The sequence below is a fragment of the Dermacentor silvarum genome, chromosome 8 (genome assembly GCF_013339745.2).
Source record: "Dermacentor silvarum isolate Dsil-2018 chromosome 8, BIME_Dsil_1.4, whole genome shotgun sequence".
Lineage (NCBI taxonomy): Eukaryota > Metazoa > Arthropoda > Arachnida > Ixodida > Ixodidae > Dermacentor > Dermacentor silvarum.
Window position 1 is genome coordinate 43916707 of NC_051161.1, and position 6000 is coordinate 43922706.

Consider the following 6000-nt stretch of genomic DNA (forward strand, 5'->3'; position numbering starts at 1 on the left):
CATTGACGGTTATGCCGTGAGTGCTTTAGTGGACACCGGCGCAGACTACACCATACTAAGCAGGAAAATAGCAACGCAGCTGAAGAAAGTGATCACGCCCTGGCATAACTCGCAGATTCGGACGGCTGGCGGCCACGTCGTTACTCCGCTGGGCGCCTGCACGACTAGAGTTGAGATTCAAGGATCTACATTCGTTGCGAGCTGCCTTGTCTTACGCGAATGCTCCCGCGACGTTATTCTTGGGGTTGACTTCCTGCAGGAGTACGGCGCGATTATCGATCTGCAAGAGCGTCGTATCACTTTCTCTGCCGCACGAGCAATCGACGTGCAAGACGGCCAACGGCGCGACGACGTACTTCGTGTTTCGGCAGACAGTGTCACGCTTCCTCCACGAGCCAGTGTCCTCGTCGACGTTACATGCTGTGGCTTACGCGATGGCGAAGCGGTGGCCGAAAGTAACTTGGAACACCTACTGAAGCAAGGTGTTTGTGTGCCTCGAAGTGTTATACAGATTCGTGCTGGTCATTCGCAATTGCTTGTTACCAACTTTAGCTACGAGCACCGACACCTGTTCCAGCGGCACTTCGTTAGCGTTTGCTGACGCAGTAGCAAACGTTAACAACTGCTTCACGTCAGAAGTAGTGGAGACAGCAGACACGTCTCTGGGCCATCTCGACATCAATTCTGAACTGTCCACCGATAGCCAGACAGCACTGCGCAAGCTCTTGCTTGAATTCAGGACCTGCTTCGCACATTCTTCCAAGGTACGCCAGACTTCGATCACTAAACACAGGATCATCACGTACGAAGACGCACGCCCGATACACCAGCAGCCTTACCGCGTGTCGGCAAAAGAACGCGAAGCCATACGTACGCAAGTCCGCGAGATGCTTGACGATGGCGTCATCGAACCTTCTAACAGCCCGTGGTCGTCTCCGGTCGTTCTTGTCAAAAAGAAAGACGGAACGCTACGCTTCTGTGTCGACTACCGCAAGCTCAACAACGTGACTAAAAAGGACGTGTACCCGCTGCCGCGTATCGACGACTCGTTAGATAGACTACGGCGTGCCCACTATTTTTCTTCTCTCGATTTAAAAAGCGGGTACTGGCAAATCGAGGTAGACGAACGCGACCGCGAGAAAACAGCCTTTGTGACTCCAGATGGGCTCTATGAATTTCGAGTGCTTCCTTTTGGCTTGTGTTCAGCCCCGGCTACTTTCCAGCGAATGATGGACACTGTCCTTACTGGACTGAAGTGGCAGACCTGTCTTGTGTACCTGGATGATGTGGTCATCTTCTCTGAAACGTTCGAGCAGCATCTTCACCGCCTACGGAGTGTGCTAGAAGCCATCCGATCGGCAGACCTCACACTTAAGCCCGAAAAGTGTCACTTTGGTTACGAAGAGCTCAAGTTCCTCGGGCATGTAGTAAGCGCCAAAGGGGTCCGACCCGATCCCGACAAGCTTGCCGCTGTGGCCGCGTTTCCAGCTCCTGCCGATAAGAAGGCCGTCCGGCGCTTCCTGGGTTTGTGCGCCTACTATCGCCGGTTTATTAAAGGCTTTTCGAAGATAGCGGAACCCCTGACACGCCTTACGAGGGACGATACGCCATTTGTGTGGCATAATGAGCAACAGGCGGCTTTTGCTGAATTACGACAGCGCCTGCAGTCAGCACCCTGTTCTTGCACATTTTGACGATGATGCTGATACTGAGGTGCATACCGACGCCAGCAGCATTGGCCTTGGCGCAGTGCTCGTCCAGCTTCAAGATGGAGTGGAAAGAGTTATAGCGTATGCCAGCCGCTCCCTGTCCCGTGCCGAGGCGAATTATTCGACTACGGAGAAAGAGTGCCTCGCGGTCGTGTGGGCGATCATCAAGTTTCGCCCCTATCTGTATGGTCGTCCCTTCAAAGTAGTGACGGACCACCATGCCCTCTGTTGGTTGGCAAGCATGCGCGACCCTTCAGGACGACTGGCACGGTGGAGCTTGCGGCTACAGGAATTTGACATCACCATCGTTTATAAGTCTGGCCGTAAGCATGAAGACGCTGACACGCTGTCCCGCGCACCCATTGATCCTGCCAGTCAGGAAACAGAGGATGATGACGGCTTCCTGGGCGCCATTAGTTCGTCGGACTTGAGCAGACGGCAGCGTGACGACGCTGAGATTAGACCGATCATCGATCATTTAGAGGGCCGCGACACAACCATACCACGCCATCTGTCCCGCTCGCTGACGTCCTTCTGTCTGCGAGACAACGTGCTTTATAAGAAGAATGCTCGTTCGACCAGCCGTGCTTACCTCCTGGTGGTTCCAAGGGACATGCGCGACGACATCCTCTTCGCTTGCCATGACGAACCGACATCTGGTCATTTAGGCTTTTCACGAACACTCGCCAGAGTAAGCGAAATGTACTATTGGCCCGGGCTTTCAGCAAGCGTCAAACAGTACGTTAAAGGCTGCCGTGAATGCCAGCGCCGCAAGACACCATCCGTTAAACCGGCTGGCTTACTTCAGCCAATTGAAGCACCTCACACGCCTTTCGACCAAGTCGGCATGGACATTCTCGGACCGTTTCCTCTCTCGGCCGACGGTAACAAATGGGTGATCGTCGCGACTGATTATTTAACACGCTATGCTGAGACGCAGGCGATCCCAAGAGCCACGGCCTCAGAGGTAGCACAGTTCTTCATGCGCCACATCGTCTTGCGTCACGGTGCTCCCTCCACTGTAATAACCGACAGAGGGACAGCTTTCACAGCGCAGCTTATGGACGAAGTTTTTGAATTGAGCAACACCAGGCATCGCAAGACGACCGCGTACCATCCGCAGACCAACGGACTTACCGAGCGACTGAATAAGACTGTCACAGACATGCTCGCAATGTACATCGACGTTCAACACAAAACATGGGATCGGATCTTGCCTTACGTGACCTTCGCGTATAACACCGCCGTGCAAGAGACGACGCGCTTCACGCCCTTTCGCCTTCTCTACGGTCGCGAAGTCCAGACGATGCTGGACGCTATGCTGCCGTGTCAAGACGCTGACCAATTGACAACTGACGCCGAGGAATTTGCAGAGCGTGCTGAGGAAGCTCGGCAGCTCGCGCGGCTGCATATCGGCCAGCAGCAGCAGGCAGACGCACGACGCTACAACATCCGCCACAGGGACGTGTCCTACAACCCCGGAGACCAAGTTTGGGTGTGGACCCCCGTTCGCCGTCGTGGCCTCTGTGAAAAGCTTCTGAGCCGGTATTTCGGTCCGTATAAAGTGCTCCGCCGCGTCAGTGACGTAAACTACTGAAGTTGTTCCGGACACAACATCGCAGACACGGAGTAGGACACAAAGACAAACGACCTCAGACATAGTTCATGTTGTGCGCATGAAGCCGTACATTGCGCGTCCGTAATTTTTTTTTTTGTTTTCATTTTTTTTCTCTCATTCTCTTCTTTGTTTCTACTTTTCATTTATCTTTGGGAGCTTGCTTCTTCGTTCATTGACTGTGCCGGCGTGACGGCTACATTTTTTTTTGTGTACTTTCGCTTTGCCTGCCTTCCTCTTCTTTGTCTTCTACGCCTATTTTTTATTTTTTTAGCATCGAGGCGATGCTTCTGTTCGGAAGGGGGGATATTGCCACCTGTAGGTAGTGGGTCGAGGGCAAGAGTGGGTCGAGCCCAAGAGAAGAAAGAAGACCGCGCGCTCCTTCTCTGCTCGAGCCAGCCCCGACGGTCGCGTCTTCCAAGAGCCAGCTGCTCTACGTTTATTAAACCTTCAGGGCTACTTCTCGAGGCTCGTGACAATATGTTACCTCGTCTGCTTTTCTCAAGACCTACTGATGGAAAACTATATGCGCAACAATACGTACGAGAGATACATGCTGCTTGAAGAACGCGAAAAATATTTTTCTCCAAAGGGAACCGTACAATAACATAGTAGAATGAAAGCCGACACTGCGGCCGCAATGCACGCGCAATTACCGAGCGACATTAAAAAATAAAATGAAATAAAAAAAGAGAAAGAAAGAATTTATTCTAAAGGCATAAATACATGTCATATGCAATTATGAACACAATTTGAGCGATATGAACGCAAATACCAGCTCGCGAAGTAGCACGAATGACCCTGCCGAGCTGTACCGCCAGCAGTTTCCAACGGCGCAACCTTGATGCGGCCCAATCCAGTTCGATCGCAGCGCCGCCACAGTATTTTTCCACGTCGGGCGCCTCACTGCAAAGCATGCGCCGCCCCAGCCGCTCGTCCCACTCGACCATATTCTAGTACACTCTACTTCGGACACGGCACTCGGCGATGCGCGCGCGCGCGCGCCATTTTGTGTCCGCCGCTCTCCACCAATGCCTCCACGAGTGATGACGCATGGACAGGATTAAATGGAGCACGAAGTACGAAACATACGGGTGAAGATCCGTAGAACAACATAGAACGCTCCCTGTCGCTTCACTGTTTGTTGCTTGTCTTTTTCTGCCTTATCTCGACTGATCGACTCACGGTGCCACATGTGACGCGAAATTGTGTCCCAGGCGGAGCAATCGCCGGCCAAGTCTGCCAAGCTGACCTCGCTCTCAACAACATAATCATCACCACCACCACCAACGCGTGTTTTGTTAACGAGCACAATAAGTAGCCATGCGCTTGGCCACGTGCGTGCGTGCGTGCGTGTGTTTGTGCGTGTGCGTGTGCGCGTGCGCGTGCGATTTTCTGATTGTTTTTCAGACCACATCTCGCCACAGCGCGATTGAATATTGAATTTGGCCTTGGCACAACGTCAGGAATGGCCGCGATCAGGCCACCACATTTCCCAGTCGTGCGGTGCACACTGCGTGTCATTGCAAAATGCAACGCTTCACTGATTGCGTCGAAGCGTGCTGTGACGAAACTCGAACCGACTTGCGCAACCGCGCTGGTCTGGTGCGAAAGCTGACGCCTCTACAGGGTATAAAACCATTCGTGCGAGACTGTCTGACATGGCAGGGGGTTAAGGAACGTTGCGAGCTTTCGCACTCGTAAACAAGGTGATAGCAGTGATACCATCACCGGATGTGCCTTGCACAGCGGAGCTTCGTTCATACTGTTGCACGCTCTGTGGAATATACGTATAACCGTAGAGCGCCTGTTTAACGTGGTTAGCCGTGAAAATGGCTATTAGGCTAAAGTAAATCCGTTAGACAAAATGACTTTTCTGCGCGTATGTGGAAGTATATTTGTGCAAGGGAGCAATACGAAATGTAAGAAAATGTGTTGTATGAAAGGCAAACAATAATAACGAATATACACAGTCCCACTGCAAAAAAGAGGGCACCCTGTACTATGACTATAGCCCCTTCAGTCACGAATTATGATCGACTCTTGAAAAATGTATCAAATTTACATAATTTTATGCCAAGGTGCTGCAGACTCCATTAAGAGCAAATAAGGGTGGTAGAATGACTTTTCCTGCATTTTATGATGAGTCACCTACTTACAGAGTCATTAAGTATCTAATTATTGTGCGCCCTGTAATGATACGTCTCTTCATAAAAAAGAATTTAATCACTAGTGTGAATTACCTTCACAAGTTAATTATTAGTTGCAAGCGTTACTAGAAAGAAAAACATTATTTCGAAATTGCTACAGAAACGTCCTACGTCACACCACCCGCCAAACACTATAATTCCTTCTCCAAAGCGATCTTCGGTAGCGATAGATTTCTTTCAGAAGTAAAATGAACATACTTGAGGTAATCAGAACGTTTAATTCACCCTAAGATTAGTTTTCTGTTCTATTCCTTGCCACATCTGCACAGAAATGGCAAAAATAGGTCGCGTGCACAAATGTGCACACCGTGACTCAAAGGGATATATAGTATGCAAGTCAGATTGCACATATCAGTGTGCCTTATTCTAAAGTATAACGTGCACCATTTAAACCTTCACGGAAGGAAGTGGCGGATACGGGACTAACAGAGTGCCATTTGCAAATTCTGCAGGCGCGTACTTCGGT